Raw genomic sequence first — 20,013 nt, 5'->3', positions numbered from 1 at the left:
AAACCCAAAACAAATGTATTTAATGTGTTATATGGGCAAAAATATGTATTTAAACATAATACTGTTATGTTAATAATAACATTATATTAATGCATTAATTAACTATTTAATTAGACTTTGCAGGCAGGTAAACGTTGCAATGGACTACTTGCACTCAAGGCTATGACGCATTTCCGTTTTCAAATAGTGCGGCTTGATCGTTTCCGGTAGTATTGTTTACATTCATCGGCATATGCAAAACCTTCGTGAGATTAAAATGAGTGTCCGGTGTAAAGTTTTTATATCGGAACGTTTTCAGAAACAGCTCAAGAAATATTCAGAGCACTCTTGTGTTCCTCTTTGCTCGGCGTCGGCGAAGTTTAATGGAAGTTTTCATAGCTTCCCAGCTATGAACTCAGGAGGCAGTGGCTAATAAACATCCGTCGGGACCACTTTACTATTTCGCCTTATACGAAGGTCTGTAGCAGACATTTCTTACCAGACCACTTGGTTGAACCAAAAATTCCAGATAATCGGAGAAGATTGACGAAGGGTGCAGTACCATTGCTTTTTTTAATGGAACAGCTACAGCCCTCAGGCTCCACGGCTAATTAATTTCCCTTTCCCATACAATAAACATTAGCCAGTTATTTACAGTGGCATGCCTGTTGTCAAACTATCAAAACAAAGCACTAGTTAAGGTATGGGTTAAATAAAAATAAAGCAGTAGTTATCAACTCCAGTCCTAGGGACCCCATGCCCTCTGTAATTTATACTGTTGTATTTCTCAACACTTTAAATTCAGCTCCTGATTTAATTAAGCAAACATGTAAATAATTTGCATTACACACCGGTTCTTTACATAAAAAACACAATGCACTGTTTCACAAAAACACAAACAATCTTTTATTAAGTAAACATATGATTTAATTTTGTTTGTTTATTAGGATTTTAATATCATGTTTTACACTTCACAAGTTCACAAGTTATATTGAAAAGTTACAGACAATTTTATATCTCCAGTTCACCTCACTTGCACGTCTTTGGACTGTGGGAGGAAACCGGAGCACCCGGAGGAAACCCACACAGACACGGGGAGAACATGCAAACTCCACACAGAAAGGACCCGGACCGCCCCGCCTGGGGATCGAACCCAGGACCTTCTTGCTGTGAGGCGACAGTGCTACCCACCGTGCCGCCCTATAATTTAATAAGTATACAGAATATTCAATATTTACATTTTCTCATTTCTGTCCACAAATTATGTATTTATTAAACTGTAAAAGAGCATATTTTAGACACACCAGGTTCTGTAAATATTTTGTATACTTTTTGTACATTAAAACATTAAGTCTAAACAAATTCTGTTTCCAATATTTATTATTTTTTATTATTTATTATTATTATTTATTAATTATTTGTTACTCTAGGCTTGCGGAGCAGATGCCACTCAGCCCAAGAACTCTGCTCCCGAGTTGACACCTCAATTTTGTGAGCCATATCAAAAAGCTCCTGTTCAGTGCACACAAAAGCACAGGTGGGTGCATCAAGGTGGTGGTCTTTCAGAGGCAGAAGTGGGGTTGATGGAACATCAGGATGCAGCGTGATGTGTCGTGATGGTAAAACAGGCTGCTGATATGACAGAACATTGCCCTCCTGCACCATACCAAATGCACACTGCACAGCTGGCTTGTTGAGTTCCATGCCCATGGTGGTCACCAGCGGCTTGTCTTCAAGGCTGAATTTTTCATAAGCCTCTGCCACTCTAAACATGCATGGATCCGGTAAAGGGCCCACCATGCCCCTGTAGAGTCCACTCCTACAAATTTAAGTACAGACAATACCCCAAACTATAAGCATTCAGGTTAATAATAAATTAAAGTTAATTATAACTATTTATACATTTCAGGTGTGGTAGAGCAGGTAAATTGTACAACTGCAGGTCTAATGAGCAGATTTGTAAAGTAATTAATCACCTTACCTAACTACTCCTTGAGACTTTTGATTTGGCACAGGTGATCATGTTGTTGATTGGTCCTGGCTTTACACCCTAATAAGAGAGACAAACGTTGCTGCAATGTAGTTCAGACAGTGCATTAAATTAGAATGCTTATCAAGTGTGATTATTATAAACTTACAATTGTCCGAGGTTTGTGCCAGCGCTGTTCAGTTTCAGTACAGCTGTGCACAGGAGGAACTACTGGCACACTGAGCTGAGAGAAATGTGCAGTTTGAAAAAGCAAAGCCACTATGTGGTTGCATAGGGCAGTGCCTGCAACACATGAACTGCATGTGTGTGTCAGCACAACAGGAGATGAATCACGTAGCCCGATCTGTAAGGGGGTAAGCAAATTAGTAATGACTTTGTTTAATTCATGGGTTCCTATACCAGTGCTGGTGATCCCACATCACATTTTTTGTTTTAACTTATCTAAAACCTGATTGAACTAATTAACAAATTAAGTTCCTCGTGGGTGAGGCTGAGTAAAGTGTTTTAAAATGGAGAGAAAAAAAATTTGTATGGCATAAGCACCCCAAGAATGGAACCTGGAACCTCTTATTTATTTTATAGCAATAGGTTTTGGATATAGAACCTAGAACATCAAAGAACAGTGAAGACTGATTTGAACATCTGAACTTTAGAGCAAAAAGAGATCCCAACCCAGTCATTAAACCCTATGTGTTGCATATTTTTCCACCAGATTCAGCTCATTACCTAAGTAAAGGCTGGTCATGTGGGGGAAACACAAAAAATTGCTAAGTATGGCGTTCATAAGACTGACTTTAGGAATCCTGGATTGCCAATATGTTCATTGCTAGAGCAGTGTCTCTTAATGCTACTTCTGGTAACTCTAGGTTAGGTATATTGAAAACTTGGTACGTTGAATCATGGAATATTTAAAACTGTATGGAGTGGTCAGGAACATGACTGAGAAACACTGCCATAGAGGGTCAAACTCAGCTCCTGGATGCCAACAGCTTTTTCCCATTTTAGAACAAGACAGTTATATAAGAAGTGAACATTAAATGAAGTTAATGCTAAACTCTGCAGTGCTGTGGACACAGGAGTGAAGTCTGAAACCCCTGGTTTAGCCCTACTCTTCCTCCCTACTCGTAAACTGTGCGCTGACTCGTTCTTCTTCATGGATCTGTAGCACAAGGCTCTCACACTGGCCTCCCCTGACAGCCTGTCCCTATTCGACACTAAATAAAAATAACATACAAATTAATTGTACAGTTTGTACATTAGAGAGCTAGTTACCTCATCGTTAGTAAACAAATTAGCAACGTTTTCATGCTGTTAAGCTGTGTTAGCAATACTGACCATTACAGCATAACAGGGTGAAAAAAAGACATAAAACGTAATAATTTTAATGGAAAACATGCCTAGAAGTAAATATCATGAACAACAGCCAAGTTGCAGTTTCAACATAATACTTCCACTTGTCAACAGGACAAACTAACCCAGCTAACACTAATGTAGTTACCCTTGCTAACGCTAGCTAAGTAGCTTCTTTCTGTACTTCGCGGGCTAACCTAAAATATAAGATAAGCGTTTCCTTACCTTCGTAGTTGTGGATGTATGACGAGGCATACAGTTTAAAGCCCTTCTCCAGCTTGCTAGAGGAGGCTTTACTGCTCTTCTTACATATCCGATGAATGTCGTTAATGTTCATTTTTGGAAGCTCTTGCAAACACCGACTGAAAAATACCGCCATGAAATGCCGGAAATGCCAAACCGGAAACGCTGGAGCAGCACTAAAGAAAATGCGGAAGTAGTTGTGCAAGTAGTCCATTACGCCTGACAGATTGATTTAAAGGGCGTCTCAGTCTGTGGGGTCTTTATTTGATTGGCAGGACGTTCATCCAATAGGTTGCTGTTTTGTTTAATTAACTCCACGAATCAGCCAATGGAGTGTCTGCAGGTGCTCTAGAGAGGCGGGGCTTAACCTCATTTTCTTTGTGGTTTCATGTTTTGTCCATGTGGTTGAATAACAAAGCAAACTCTGTGTTTAAATTACTTATAATAATAATATTAATCATATTTAAGACGATTCTAAAAGCATATGAGAAATAAAAAGAATATTTTATTCTGGTCCAAAAAATTTGAACATTTTAAGGGTCAGTAAAAGGCAAACAAACCTGAACAGAAGAGTTTGACAATCAATGCTTTCTTGAAGGTAAGTTTTATTATTATTATTATTATTATTATTATATTATTATAATGATTCGATTATTTTATATAATATAACATTGTAATGGAAGTGTTTGGATTTTAATGATTGCAGCTGCTCTTGTATTGCATTAATTATTAGTACGTATACTTTTTTGTCCAAGTCTTTTCTAAGTTTTTGTAAAATATGGTTGGTCCAAAATAGATAAACATCGAAATGTAATATTAACACAGTGCTACAGAAAGCTCTATAATGTCTTTTATCTCTTTATCTCTATGGCCCCATAATAAATTGTTAGTGATTATGATTGACTACAGCTATCAGCTATCTAGTCTCTGTGCCCAAATAATTAGAGGTGATTTGAGTGCACTCAAAGTCTATGGAACACTAGTCTATTGCCAAGGTTGGGATGAAAACCTAAAGTTATCTGATGTAATCCAAGAACCACAACAAAACAGGTCGGCTATGAGTTAAAATCTACTGGAACGTGGATCCTTCAGGCCACCCGAGAAGGACGGGGGGCCCTGCTGTGTCTGGTTCCTCTCAAGGTTTCTTCCTGTAATTTTAAGGGAGTTGTTCCTTGCCAATGTCGCCCTCGGCTTGCTCGATAGGGTTTTTTGTATCTGTTGGTCCTGGATTCTGTAAAGCTGCTTTGAGACAATGTCTACTGTAAAAAGCGCTATATAAATAAATTGTACTTGACTTGATAAAACATTTTAAAGCTGGACTGACAAGTATTAATGCTTATGGCATTTGATTCTTGGATTGGATCTGAATATTTGGATACATTTTCATTTACTATAAGCTGACAGTTTCATCATTACTCACAACCTTGGTAAGAGACCACTGTTCCTTGTACTAGTCAATAATAATGAAGTGGAAGGCCAAGCCACAAAGTTAAATAATCCTGTATTGAATCATTTAGGTTGCTGTGTGTTTATTGTTGTAATCATTTTTTCACAGGAGTGGTTAAATCGCCAAACTATGTGTGTTTATTATTATGCGCCAGTCTAAATAAACAAACACACTTATCTTTTAAATGTTATTATTTACTTTATTGTTATAAATGTTGATGTTTGCGGTCACTGTTTACTTTTCGATCAGTATTCGGTTGACCAATTCTTTCAAACGACTCCTTGATTCACCCTTGCAAAACAATATAAGTGAATCGTTTAGGCAAGATGATTCAGTGCATCTGCGGTGCATCAGAGATTCATTTAAAAGAGTCGACTCTCCTAGCGTACTGCGCATCACTCCAGCTGACCGTTACGCACGCGGACTGTGTGTTACGCGCGCGCTGCGCTTAACTGTCAACTGAGCGAGGCAGCAAGCTCGGTGAGTCTGTTACTAATATTTTGTTAAAAACTGTTTGTTTTTGGTTCAGTTTAAGCAAAAACGACGCGTAAACCCTGAAACACGGTGTATTTTCATTTAGTAAATGTCCATGGCGGGTTTCATTCCGAACTGTGCGGTATTTACGCAGCTGGGGGTTTGTGAAATGTTTTCCGTTAACGGTTCATATCGGTTTAAATGGTTTAGGGGTTCACATATTTATTCACGACATAATGTTCACGTGTAAGCCGTGTCCTGTTGTTATTAACTGTCCTGTGTTGAATGTAGCGCATTAGTGTACATTTACATCCAGCCACTATTTAAAGGCTACAAACTGACCGTTGATTATGGCTGTGTTTCAATCCGCATAATACTTCCCTCACTAGGGTCCCTAGGTAGCACACTGATCTGCATTATAGACCACTGGCGTGTGCTAAATAGTGCGGGTAGTAGTCAGAATAATAGGCTGGTACACTTAAGTTGCCATAGTTACCACAGGTCGGCTACTATACTATATACACCCATGTTTGTATAGTAGGATGCGATTTGGGACACAGCCGTGTACAGTACAGTGTAAAGGCTGTCTGTTGAAATAAATGAGGTGCATCTCTTTTCAAGCACTGTTGACACTCTGCTGCATCCTGTTGCCATAGCAAAGTGTGTGTGTGTGTGTGTGAGTGATTATGATGATGGGTGCTCTCGCTCATGTCTTGTTATGGTTATTTATTTGCAGAATTCATTCATGTAAATGTATGTAGATTGCTGTATGCTGGTTATGCAGCAGGCTGCACAGCTCCAGGAGCCTTGGTTCGATCATCACAGCTCCAGGGTGTCTGCTTAATGTCTGCTTAATGCTTGGCATATTGTCTGTGTGTCCATGCAAATGTTCCTGCAGGGAAATTGGTTTCCTCAAAGAGTGCGGGATCGTTTTTCTTAATTCATTCCGTTGGGGTCACGGTTAGGGTGGCCACATTCATAGTCACAAAAAGGAGGACATTACACCCCAAAAAGGAGGACATCATATTAGGAACAGTGGGACATGATGCTGCCTCACACAGAATGAATCCAGAACCCATATAACAGAGTTTTTGACCAATTTAAGCAAGAATTTTATAACAAATTACTGTTTTACTCACTAAATGTTGTGTCTACTTTTTATATTTAAGTCTGTTCCTCGCTGCCTCCAAAAGTTTACTTTTTGGCATTTTCACAGCGTTCCCGAGCATGAGAGCTGAGTGACTGTCTCAGGTAGAGGTGTATACAGACCAGAGCGGGTAGCACTATAAGCAGTCAAATGAGGCTGTTAAACCAATGAAATACAAAGCATTCGTTTTGTCATGTACCCGAGCCTATGACAGATAATATTGATCATAAATGAAACCAGTTCACTCCAAAAGGAGGATTTTTAAGTGTCCGGTGTAGCGTTGCGTGGATGGAGGACTGGCAGCTGAAAAGCCGGACTGTCCGACCTAAAACCGGACGTCTGGCCACCCTAGTCACGGCGAAGCCACTGCCACGGGGCAACAGACACTCCACCACCGACTCGGTCGCACCTAGAGGCAATTTCAAGCAGCCAGGTTTGGCGAGGTTAGAGGAAATCCACGCGGACACGGAGGCGAAGATTGAACCCGAGTCCTGCTGGACCTGATTTGTAACGCACTCGCTTGCAAAATATGGAATTCTGCTCGTCTAAGAGGATGTGTTGTAGAAACGCTCTGTTCTAAACGTCGCCGTTATTCCTTGCCGCCGGTAAAGTGTGCACTTGTTGGTTCATTGATATGCGGCTCCTGGGTGCGTAAGCCCACGAGGACGCAGCAGCTAGACTGTGCGCTTGAATATGTCACCTGTCGGGATTGCGTGAACGTTTTACGATGTGAAGCGCCCCAAGAACCTGGCTTTCAGCTCACTCGGTTTCTTACTAACTCACTATACTCATTCACGGTTGGCAGGTGGACGTTTCTCCACAAGGCGAAGCCGACGGCACTGTAGACACTCGTTAGGGAAACGCCGCTGTGTACGGTCGCAGCCATGCTATAGGAAGATCCCCCCTGCACAATCGTACATCATTGTGCATCATGACAAGGTTTGGAATTCCCAGCAGTGTTATTTTCACTGTGAGCTGAATACTAATCACAGGCGCGCAGCTTCAGAGGCTGAGTTTGTACGCCGAGTCTCCTCTAAACCTCACGTGACTCTCTGAAGTCTTTCAGAAAGCCCATATAAACTGCGACTTCAATTGAATTTGTGTTGATTATTTAAAACGATCGCAATAATTCAAAAGAAGTAGAAAAAGAACCCTAGATTTGCAGAATACGGAGAACATGAATTCCAAAGCAGGTATCAGATCTCAGATCCATTTTATTTTTTGCAAAAATTTCCCCTCTCTTCCCTCAATCTAGTCTGCTGCTGCTTGCACAATCCCTATTCTTTGCCAGTCGCTTCTTTTCACCAACCGGCAGCGGGTTCCCACACAGAGCTTCACCGTTTACCGAGACTCACGCTGTGCTCTATGCGAATCCCCCACCACTCTATCTGGGACCTCGACCGGTCACGTATATCACATATAGCAGCGCAGTGAGTAGGAACACCTTCCGACCCTCCCTCCCTCAGGCACAGCTTTTTGAGTCCGTCGGACGCCCAGCCAGGTCGAGCGCCTAGTGCATTAGATCGCTTTGGATTGTCACATCAGTGCTTTACTTGTAGGGAGGGCACGGTGGCTCGGTGGGCAGCACTGTCACCTCACAGCAGGAAGGTCCTGGGTTCGGTTCCCACGTGTCTGTGTGGGTTTCCTCCAGGAGCTCCGGTTTCCTCCCACAGTACAAAGACGTGCAAGTGAGGTGAACTAATGCCAAGTTCACACTACACGACTTTCCAAGTGGTCAGGTCGCTGTACAGTTCACACGACACGACTGAATCTCCTGCACTCGGGAGTCTTTCAGTCGGTGTGTATTTCACACCACACGACTGATCGGCGACAGGGGGTTTCACACTACACCATCCATCACCAACTGGAATCGCAGGCGAGCTTCTCTGGTCTCCCTTTTTTTTCTTTACAAAAACACACGTGAGAAGTGACGAGGGGTTTAATGATACCACGTCCAAAAATGCACGTCAGCAAGTAGCGAGAGATCAAAGTGTTTTTGTGCAGATGTGCAGCGTAAAATCAAGGAGGAAAAATAAATGAATCTGAGTGGATTTGGCAACACAAACAGTATAGATTGTTCTATAGTAAGTTGGAGGTTAATTAATAATTTTGCAATGCAGCGTGGGTATTATGCTTTGTAGAGGACGATCAAATCAGAAATACTGTAAAACGTGTGTGTGCCGGTGTATCCTGATATAAACTATATCCTCTCCTGCGTTTCCCCTCACGCCGTATCCTGCGTTCTCATTGGCTGTTCGACATGTCACTCATTCCCAGTCGCACATCTGAGATCAGATATCTGACGTGCTAGAAAACTCGATCCAGTCGCCGAGCGCTCGGCGAGCCGGTCGGGTCGAGTTGTTGGATAGTTCACACATAGCGACCGAGAGCCGAGTTTTGATCGCCGATCGAACGCTGAGTTGCTCCCGACCCGGAAAATCAAGCGCCGACCAGCCGCCGAGCGAAAATCAGGGCAAAAATCGTGTAGTGTGAACTAGGCAGAAGATACAAAATTGGCCATGACTGACTGTGTTTGACATTAAAAACCTGAACTGATGAATCTTGTGTAAGCAGTAACTACCTGTCCTGTCATGACTGGAACCAAAGTGTGTAAACCATGACGTTAAAGTCCTAATAAATAATAAATATAGGAAGAAAAATCAGTGCTTTTTCTTTAATGACGTTTGGGAAACATGGGCAGAAAATTAAAAAGGGTGGTTTTGGTCGTTGGGAAATCCACTTTCTCTAGCGGGAAGTGGACCGTGCCGCTGCTAGGTGAGCAACTCTGACAGCCACAGGGAAATCGCTTTCACGCTCGGCGCTCAGCTAGTGTCTCTCATCTCGGCCTGATGGCCGTTTCCACCGAGCTCTTTTGTCTTCAGAGGGAAGGACCGCTAAGACAGTGAAAACCGTCAGCTGTGTCTCTAACAGCTCACTTCACATGTTAATGTAGTGCCCTTATTTTGCCCGCCTCTCCTGACGGGCGATTATTTCTTGAGCTGTACTTTTTCTCAGGGACTGGCAGCGAGTGTAAATCTGCTGAGATCTGTTAGACACGTCTTTACAGTGTGTAGTCACTTAAATCTGAGCCAGGGAAACGGGACCGATAAAGTGCAGTGCCAGCCCGAGTTCATTAATCTTGCGGTTCTCGGGATTCTGCATGGATTCGCATTTCGGACCGCGCGCCCGGTGTAACCGTGGAGTCTGTCGGTGGTGCACGACGGTCCTGTTGGTATACACAAGATAAAAGGTTTGGGATGCTGGCAATTTTGGATTTTCTCAATTTCGTGTGGCACTCTGGTGATCTCTGCCTGTTGGGCGCCACCCTTACTGGCTGAGAAAGGGTCTTGGGCTGACACACGCCTGCTCCAAAATGTGTGACGCCTCTGGTTAGGTCTTGGAATAGGACTAATAATCGAAAGGTCGTCGGTTCGATCCCAACTGTGTTGAAAGGTGAACCGTCACGCCCTTTTCTCATTTCAAGGGTATTTTGGTAATTGGCTGCATCCATCCTGCCTTTACTTCTTCCCAGTCTTCCTGTCCCTTCCTGTTCCTGTCCAGGCGGCCAATTCTAGAAGGGTTCACGGTTGTGTTACCCTTCTTCCATTTCTAAAATTTGAAGGCCACTTCATCCAATGAACACTCAAAGTTTTAGATATTGTTTTATACCCTTTCACTGACCTTTACCTTCCCAAGTTTTGATTGTGGAGATCCTCAGTTCCTTGTCTCGTCATTGGAGTGTAAATTGGATGCCCTTATAGACCCGGATCTGAGACTTTCCAGTCTATACCGGACTAGAAGTGAGTTCTAGACACATTTCACAGATAATAAGCAAACAGGAAGCAGCTGAAGGCGAGTTAGAGCGCCACAGCAAAAGGTCTGAATGCTTTCTGTCTCCGCTATACATCACGACTCGCTTAGCACGGCCGTTTGAAAATCGCAGCGAATGGGAAGCTTCGAGTACCAGGCTTAAAAGTGCTAGTCTGGCCAAAACACAAAAAACACAAAATCAAAGTGGCAGAACGTCTCGTCTTATTGCAAACGTCATCATAAAAAGCGCAGCGATAATGACAAAGCACCGTTTCCTGGCTGCTTATCACTTTCCATGATTGGTTGGATGATTGGCGACGGCACGGAAGAAGAGAAAGAGGCCAATTTCGGTGAGACGGCTAGAACTTTCTGTCTCCTGTCGCTCCGATCGAATGAATAGGCTTTTGAACGGCCACCTGTCAGCCTCTCCCGCTCCCCCGGCCGCTTGGTATGCCACGCTCCTTCCCCGAGTCACGCCGACCCTCCTGGCACAGGCCGAGGCACCTGCTCCGTCTCCGCAACAGGGTATTTAGCCTCGCTTCAGTGTTTATAGATCAGATTTTTTTTTTTTTTTTTTTAACACGAGCCAGGCTCTTGCACTCCTAAATGATAGCTTAGCCAGCTTATTATTATTATCATTGTTGTATTTTGGACGGGAATCGAAAAAATTAGGATGCAGAGCCTCAGTCTGTGTGGAGCTGCGAGTGCCAGGTGGGCAGCATTACATTTGAAACTTGACCAGATTTAAGAGTTTAGAAGTTTGCAGAAGTATCAACCCACCGAGCAAGTGTCATCAGCATTGTGGGAACGTCTGGTATGGTACCTCAACGGTATGTGCACCATAGGTGTCAATAAATTATGTAAAATGTCAACAGGAACACTGTGCCATGATCTAAGGCAGGAACGCTGAGAAAATATAGTGTTGTAAAGCCTCTAGGGCTCCACTGAACCAGAGCGAGAGCCAATTTTCTTAAATCTGCCCAGAATTTCTCCAAGGGCTCCCAAAAAAATGAAGCAAAATGAAGAGACCACTGGATGTTCCCCAAACCTTTTGGGATATTGTGCAGAGTGCTCTTTGTGTATGCTGAAAATTCTAATGAATACTCTGGTTTCCTCCTACCTCCAAAAACATGCCTGTAGATAGATTGGTCCCTGTGTGTTAATGAGTTTTGTTCATGGAATTTGAATTGCTTGCATCTTTGACTGCAGAGGAGACTCTTCACCCTTCTTCTGTTCTCTAGGCAGCCCTGATTGTAAATGTGAGTGTGTGTGAGTGTGTGTGAGTGTGTGTGAGTGTGTGTGAGTGTGTGTGAGTGTGTGTGAGTGTGTGTGAGTGTGTGTGTGTGTGTGTGTGTGTGTGTGTGTGTGTGTGTGTTCACAGCCAAATCCCTCGCTGAATGTAGCAGATACGATAAATAAAAGCACCGGCGCATTATAGTCTGCTTGACCCGCATTTCAAAATAGCAGCAGCGATTGAGAATCCTCTCTCTCTCTCTCTCTCTCTCTCTCTCTCTCTCTGTCCCTGTGGTCTTAATCGGCCTCGACCAGATTTAGGTGAATAATTCCGGATTTACCGTTAGTCAACCGAGTTACGCTCACGCTGACCGGATCTGACCCCGCTGCCCCATTTAGAATGAAGGGACTTGGAACCTCTGCTGGTGATTTGAGAACGAATGATTCATCTGAACATTTTGAATCGTTTGTGTTTGATTCGGTAAAGCGAACAGTTCCATCCAGCAAATCATTTTGCCAATTGAATCAAACTGTCATTCATTTGTTCCCAAATCAGGCGTCACTGTACAAAACGAACGTGCAGCAATCGTTCTGTTTAACTGGGGTATAACACTGTCGCCTTACAGCAAGAAGGTCCTGGGTTCAGTTCCCAGGTGAAGCTGTCCGGGTCCTTTCTGTGTGGATTTCCTCCGGGCGCTCCGCTCTGGACTAGTGACCTGTCCAGGGTGTTTCCTACCTTTCCTACCTTTCTCCCAGTGAATCGTACCCACCGTGACCCTGACCAGAATAAGGTGTTGGTAAAACAGACGATGAGTGAATGATTCTTTTTGAACTCTCAAAGGAATCAGTTCAGTCCGATGTGTTTGATTCGTTCGAGCGAGCAGCTCGTCTGAGAACGATGAATTTGAAGTGATTCTTATTAACTCTGAGGAATCAAATGAGTCCTGAGAGTGGACGTTCCAAAGAGTCATTTTGCTGCAGTTGTGGTTATTATTGAATCAAACTTTGCTTTATTAAATGCTGATTACTTATTTTGGGCGGCACGGTGGCTCGGTGGGTAGCACTGTCGCCTCGCATTCGTGTGGAGTTTGCATGTTCTCCCCGTGTTTGCGTGGGTTTTCATCCGGGTGCTCTGCTGTGCCTCGTTCCTCCCACAGTACAAAGACGCCCAGTAAGGTTAACTGGAGATACTAAAGTTAGATAGTGTGCGAATTGTGGATCGTATCCACCGTGACCCTGACCAGAATAAAGTGGTGGTAAACAGGCGATGAGTGAATGATTCTTTTTGAACTCTCAAAGGAATCAGTTCAGTCAGATGTGTTTGATTCGTTAGAGCGAGCAGCTCGTCTGAGAGCGATGAATTTGAAGTGATTCTTATTAACTCTGAGGAATCAAATGAATCAAATGAGTCCTGAGAGCGGACGTTCCAAAGAATCATTTTGCTGCTGTTGTGGTTATTATTGAATCAAATGTTGCTTCATTAAATGCTAAATAAAGCAGAATATTTATGTTGGGGGTGTTTTTATTTTAATTTTAATATGTTTTGATTATTTATTAAGACACTTTACAATGGTTTATGATTCGCTTTCTTGTTGTGGTTGAAAACTGAGCTGGTTTTTCGAGTAAAGTTTTCTAACGGCGTGCTGATTAAGACTTGGCGTTCAGACGAACGTTGCAGCTCCTCACACAGAACACAAACGTTTCCACCCATCTGGCACGGGCAGGACTGGATAATAACTTAAGTCCTGTTTTTGGCCGCGTACCCCGGTAATCCTCTTTGCCCAATCCTCTAGTCCGCCACACACGGCACAGAGGTCAGGTTAGAAACACTGAGGTCAGCACCGTTCTCGTCGCCCTGCTCCCAGTGTTATAAATGTGTTGGCTTGATTACGTCTGCTGCTAAGAGTTGCTTTAATTTAATCACTGGGGAAAAATAGTCATTGAATGGTTTTGTACAACTGTTAGCAACAGGTATAGGAACCAAATTTTATTATAGTTTGATCATGAAGTGTAGATCAGATGGATACAGCTCCGCAGTGCCTTGGCTAGCTCTGGTTAGTGTTTAGAAAGCTCTCCCCCAGCGAGAGAAAGTTTTTTTTTTAATTAGCCACACATGGGAAATGCTTCGAAAACCGTTTTGCAAACCCGTGCCAGAACGGCTGAGGATTAGCGCGGCTCGGAAACAAATGTCCTGAATGTGTTTCCAAACACGAGGTCCAAAAACAGACGGGCGGGCGGGATGCAAAACGTCCGGCCATTTCTGCACCCGAGACGATAATGACAGAATTCGCTGAAGCACCGAGGGACCTGCTTAAAGGTTTCGGTCTAGTGCGACCGCTCACGGACCGGCTCGTCGTTATCGCGCCGTATTGAAGCGCCGGCTCGAAGCTAATGAATCCTCCACTGCAGCTCTGAACCGTCTCGGTTTGAAGATCAACGTCTGGTCCTCTTACAGGCAGAATCTCGAGCTGAGAAGAGAAAGGGTTTGTAAATTGGGTGGCACACACAAGAGTGGTATCTTATTTTTTTAATCATGGGTCCTCCAAGCTGTCGTATTGTCAATCTTCTCAAGAAGCCTCCAGCACAGGAGCTGGAGCGAGTCCGAGTCTCTGTGCCGACCTGAAACGTTACCTGGAGAATGAGGATGAAGGAAAAGCTCGGCTGTATGCAGCCTGCATTCTCTTGTGCCCTGGGAGACGCGTGTTCCACACAGGGAACCAGGACCGGGGTTCCGGCAGCTGCCAGGCTCATTAGATTTCTGCGTGTATAATAGTCCGGCCACTTCTGCTCAAATTCAGATGCAGCCGCTGAATGATTGTGTGTCAAAACGTGTGTGTGTGTGTGTGTGTGTGTGTGTGTGTGTGTGTGTGCAGCCCTTTTCTCTCTCCTGTGTTTTCTGAACTGGGGCGCGTGTAGCACCTGGGGTAAAACCTAAAATACTCTGTACGCTTATTACATTACCTTGAAAAATTTACATTAATATTTTCGGCATCTAGCAGATGCTTAGCTGACAGTATCAGGTCTAAGCAATTGAAGGTTAAGGGCCTTGCTCAAGGGCCCGACTGTGACTTAGGCTACACTTGCTCTATATCAGTGCCCGGCCTCACGAACACCCCTTTGGATCAATGGAGGGACACAAATTCCCTCGGACACACCCAAAATCATGTGGAGAACGTGTCCAGAAAAGAAGGTCATTGTTGAACAAAGGGAAGAGGATGCGGCTCATAGTCAATCAGATGTCCACAAACCTTCAGGCAAGGGAACCATTGATAAATATGCAGAAAATATCCTAATGTAGGCGTGGCACGTATCTAGTTTCCGATCTACGCTTCTGCACAGATGTGAGGAGGACCGAGGCAGCACCCAACACCAGATGGCAGCACAACCTGAACATTAGCACCAGATTAACGGGTTTCACAAAAACACACGAGCAAACGTCCACCCTGCAGGAGCTCAGATCTGCCTCAGTTCTGCTTTTGTGCTCAGATCTGAGGTCAATCACTTTAGCGTAGGTGTAGGCGACACTTACCCAGTACCGCTGGGGTCCAGGGTTTGCTGGGATACAGACCCGTTTGGCTGTGTGTGAAGGGGTATGGTGTGGGCGTGGTGCCCGCCGCTACATGATGAATTGGCGTCCTTGTAGGTGTATGTCACCTCATTGAGCCAGCAATTCTGGGAAACCTGGACCCACCACGACCCCGACAGCCGGGTATCGTTGCCCTATTTTGTGCCCTCCGAATGCCCTCTTTTCATCTGAATGTTGCCCGTATCCTCACCGAAACATCACGTACTGCTGTAGAATCACCGGCGATGGACGCGGCTAAACCTGACAGGATCGCAGTGGAGTTTGAAGGCGTCAGCACCCAAGTGATCGCTAGCCTGAATTAACCTTGAAAGTGCGCGACCGCTCGGAACTAAATGCTGCTACGGGTTTTTTTTTTTTTCTCAGAAAAGGAAGTTCCCACTCGAGAAATGAGAACTAGCCGGGTTCCAAAGTCATCTCATACACCCATGAGCCCAAACGTTAGGACCAGTGCTTAAAATGTGTGTCAGGGACCAGACGCAAAGGTTCAACACTCAACTCAACATTGGCTCAATGAATGAATGAATGAATGAACACGCCTTTATTTGTCATATATACAATACAGCTGAACAGCCCATTTGGAACCCGGGGTCAGAGCGCAGGGTCAGTCGTTCGTTGTATGCCGCCCCTGGGGCCGAGAGGGTTCAGAACTTTGCTCAAGGGCCCAACAGTGGCTGCATGGAAGAGCTGGAGTTTGAACTCCCAACCTTTTGATTGATCGCTCAAAGCTCTACCCACTAGGATACACTATCGCCATCTAAGATCCTCCAGAAGGGAATACAGTGGGTAAAACTGTGAAGCGCTACCACTGCTACCCCAGGCTATCGCTAGGTATAGCACCGCGGCGTATCCCCCCCGTCGCACATCTGCCCGCGCGTACAGCTCGGATGCAATCATCGCCTCGTTCCGCTCCATAAAGACTCATCCGGGGTACAAGGTCTCTTTACCCAAGCGGTAGTAACACACACCCGCGTGGCCATTATCTGAAGTCAGCAGATGGTGCCATCGTTTGTAAATGGGCAGCCGGTAATGCTGCTCTTCCGCCGCATGTGAGAACGCACATCCACGTGCAGTAACGGCTCGGGAGAATTAGCCTGGAATGACGGGTCGCCCGTTCATGTGCAGCAGAACCCAGCAGCACTAGCTTTAGCGAGTCTGCTAGCACAGATTTGAGCGTGAAGCATGTGCACGCCAAAGTTCTCAGTGTACGTCCAAGCCACGACCGATCGCTGAAATTCGTCCGGTGACTTTTGGCAGGAGGGAACCTTCATTAAAGCACAACTTTCTCAACAATTCTCTCCTGGTGATCATACAAGTTCATCTCACACATCACTTCCCATCCAGAGAAGTTCTCACTGACGCGCAGCTCATCATCGGATGCATCACGACCTCCCTGCATGACACCGAAAGCTTCGCCGAGTGTTTGGATTATTCGAGACATATTCACTCCATTCACACAGTCTGTCTGGGCCGGGGGTGATGAACGTGGGCCGAGGAGGAGAATGGAAGCCCGCCGAGATACGGCGTCGCCCATGAATCACTGTTGTGTTACCCTGCATTATCAGCCAGCGTGAATTCGGCAGCGAGTACGATGTGTCACGCCAGTTCCCGCCCTGAAGCTCACCAGAATTCTTCTCGGCGTCTTTCGGTGCGTTTAAGAGACCTGAGAAAGGAATCGTAACAATCGGTTATTAGTAGAAATTGCTTTTCTGAGCCATATTTCTGAGATACTAGAGTTAGAGATGTCATAAATTGAACATTGGGGGGACCAAATCTGAACGGAGGGGGGTTCCTGCAATCCTAAAACATTCCTGCCAGATCAATAACAGATGGGAACACTGATGGATCATATTAGTACACAAAGCCAGTGGAATGTGTTTATCATTTTTACATCAGTATGTTTGTATATTGTGATCATGGTCTTGGTTTCATGGTCACTCCAGGGTTGCTCTTCCAGGGTTGAGTCTGACGTGACACAATAAAGCTTCTCCACTTTGCTACACACAACCGTTATGGAGATAAATTAAAGTGGATAAGCTGTGTGCACTATAGATGAAAACTAAAGTGGTTGAATACTTAACCGCCACCACGTTTCCTTGGTGTGTGAGCTCATAATAGAACCACTGAATTCCCTCGCTGTAGAGGTCTAGCATTTAAGCCCGTACCCTCCTCTTGGTGTCATGTGCACACCTCCTGCCATCCTTGTCTCAAAGATACCCCCTTATCAAGTCTTGGGTCTCGTCATTTTGTCATTCTCATCCAAAATCCATAACTCTGTTGGGGTCAAGCATCTAAGCCTGTGCTGTTTTCTTGGTGTATGAGCCTATAATAGAGCCACTGAATTCCCTCGCCGTAGAGGTCTAGCATTTGAGCCCGTACCCTCCTCTTGGTGTCAGGTGCACACCTCCTGCCACCTTTATCTCAAAGACACACCCTAATCAAGTCACTTGAGTCTTGTAGTTTTGTCATCTTCATCCAAAATCTATAACACTGTTGGGCTCAAGCATTTAAGCCTGTACCGTTTTCTTGGTGTATGAGCCCATAATAGAGCCACTGTATCCCTCATTGTAGAGGTCTAGCATTTAAGCCCGTACCCTCCTCTTGGTGTCATGTGCACTACTCCTGCCATCCTTGTCTCAAAGATACCCCCTTATCAAGTCTTGGGTCTCGTCATTTTGTCATTCTCATCCAAAATCCATAACTCTGTTGGGGTCTAGCATCTAAGCCTGTGCTGTTTTCTTGGTGTATGGGCCTATAATAGAGCCACTGAATTCCCTCGCTGTAGAGCAAAAAACTAAAGTGCTTAAATACTTAAACCGCCGCCCCGTTTTTCACCCCGACTCTCTGAGTCACATAACGGTTCGAGTGGCTTCCAGAATCGTGTATTAATTTCCACGCGGCGCTGCTGTTAACGAGCCGCGGCGTCACGCCGAGCATGAATTATTGATCCAGGAACAGCGGGGTGGAGTGATGTGCAGAATTTTCCTCAATGAACTCAGCACGACTCGGTTCCGTCTGTGAACGAGCGCGCTCTCGTCCAATCAGCGGTTAATAGGAATCCGTGGAACATGGAAGCTGGCTAGATACCCCCAGTGGATATTGAGGTATGCGTACCGTACCATCCTCTTTCGGATCGCTACGCCTGAACAGAGCGTCAATTTAATATAAGGACTTCCTTCAGCTTCATGAATTTATCTTGCAGCCGTCACAGTTTGGATAAAATCTGCACTTCTGCCTCCTACGTTCATCAGATATCTTCATGCCTGACCAGTCAACACGGCGGTGCAGACGTCCCCTCTTTAATATGCAAACGCTTGATCTAAAAGCAATTAAAGTACCTGACAAGTTCCGCGACCCCAATTACCTCGTCCCGTTACTACTTACGACCGCGTTTTCTTCTTTTACTTCGTGATGGGAAAGAAAGTAAGTTAAGAACTTTAAATGAAGATTTGTGGGTTCGAGAAGAATCATTCAGTAAGTGTTTGGTGATTATCTGTAATCTGGTCAAGTCTGCCCGATAATGAAGGTACCTCGTACACCCTGTCTGTGAGAGCCATTATGGAAGAGACCACTCCCATCAGTTTGTTTGATTATATTGATCAGGTAACCAGTCAACAACAACTACCCCCATCTCGAGCATTCTACAGCAATTGCACTATGGTCAAGCATTCAAGCCTGTACCGTTTTCTTGGTGTATGAGCCAGGTGAGCTCATCTTCTTTCATAACTCATAATAGAGGCACTGGATTTCACCATAGGGGTCAAGCATTTAAGCCTGTACTGTTTTCTTGGTGTATGAGCACATAATAGAGGCACATGATTCCCTTACTGTAGAGGTCTAGCATTTAAGCCTGTACCATTCTTTTGGTGTATGTGCCCATAATAGAGGCACTGGATTCCTTTACTGTAGAGGTCAACCATTTAAGCCTGTACTGTTTTCTTGGTGTATGAGCCCATAATAGAGCCACTGTGGTCGTACTCTTACTGTAGAGGTCTAGCATTTGAGCCCGTACCCTCCTCTTGGTGTCAGGTGCACACCACCTACCATGCTTGTCTCAAAGATACACCCAACACTGTTGGGGTCAAGCATCTAAGCCTGTTCCGTTTTCTTGGTGCATGAGCCTATAATAGAGCCACTGGATCTTCTCATTGTAGAAGTCTAGCATTTAAGCCTGTACCCTCCTCTTTGTGTCAGGTGCATACCTCCTGCCATCCGTGTCCCAAAGATACACCCTTATCAAGTCACTTGGGTCATGTCATTTTGTTATCTTCATCCAAAATCTATAACACTGTAGAGGTCAAGCACTTAAGTCTGTACTGTTTTCTTGGTGTATGAGCCCATAATAGAGCCAGTGGAATCCCTTACTGTAGAGGTCTAGCATTTAAGCCTGTACCGTCCTCTCGGTGTATGTGCCCATACTAGAGGCACTGGATTTCCTCATTGTAGAGGTCTAGCATTTGAGCCTGTGCCCTCTTCTTGGTGTCATGTACACACCTCCTGCCATCCTTGTCTTGAAGGTACACCCTTATCAAGTCACCTGGGTCTCAATTTTGTCATCCATATCCAAAATCCATCACACTGTAAGGGTCTAGCACTTAAGCCTGTACTGTCCTCTTGGTGTGTCACACATATTCCATGAAACAAATGAAACACCGGCCAGATAAAAAAACTAAGATCTTTTGCATCAAGCATTTAAGCCTGTACTGTTTTCTTGGTGTATGAGCCCATAATACAGCCACTGGATTCTCTCACTGTAG

The 20,013-nt window shown here is 44.6% G+C and overlaps 1 protein-coding gene and 1 long non-coding RNA gene across 3 annotated transcripts in view; one reads left to right on the top strand and one right to left on the bottom strand.

The window, feature by feature from the left end:
• Nucleotides 1-861: 861 nt before the first annotated feature.
• LOC134335310 (uncharacterized) lies at nucleotides 862-3,688 on the bottom strand. Of its 2 annotated transcripts, XR_010015566.1 has the most exons (4): nucleotides 3,545-3,688; nucleotides 2,118-2,312; nucleotides 1,961-2,029; nucleotides 862-1,798 (listed from the first exon to the last, which is right to left on the bottom strand). It is a non-coding gene; the product is annotated as an uncharacterized LOC134335310 (long non-coding RNA). The 2 variants fall into 2 exon arrangements; XR_010015565.1 differs by lacking the exon at nucleotides 3,545-3,688 and having other exon boundaries at nucleotides 2,118-3,077.
• A 1,730-nt stretch (nucleotides 3,689-5,418) lies between these two features.
• The window catches only part of arvcfb (ARVCF delta catenin family member b), a 112,222-nt gene continuing 97,627 nt past the window's right edge, over nucleotides 5,419-20,013 (top strand). Inside the window, exon 1 of the mRNA XM_063018181.1 lies at nucleotides 5,419-5,489. The gene's annotated coding sequence lies outside the window, so the exon portion shown is untranslated. The remainder of the gene's footprint in view (nucleotides 5,490-20,013) is intronic.

The sequence above is a fragment of the Trichomycterus rosablanca genome, chromosome 21 (assembly GCF_030014385.1).
Source record: "Trichomycterus rosablanca isolate fTriRos1 chromosome 21, fTriRos1.hap1, whole genome shotgun sequence".
Taxonomy (NCBI): Eukaryota; Metazoa; Chordata; class Actinopteri; order Siluriformes; family Trichomycteridae; genus Trichomycterus; species Trichomycterus rosablanca.
This window is presented reverse-complemented; position numbering and strand designations above follow the sequence as displayed.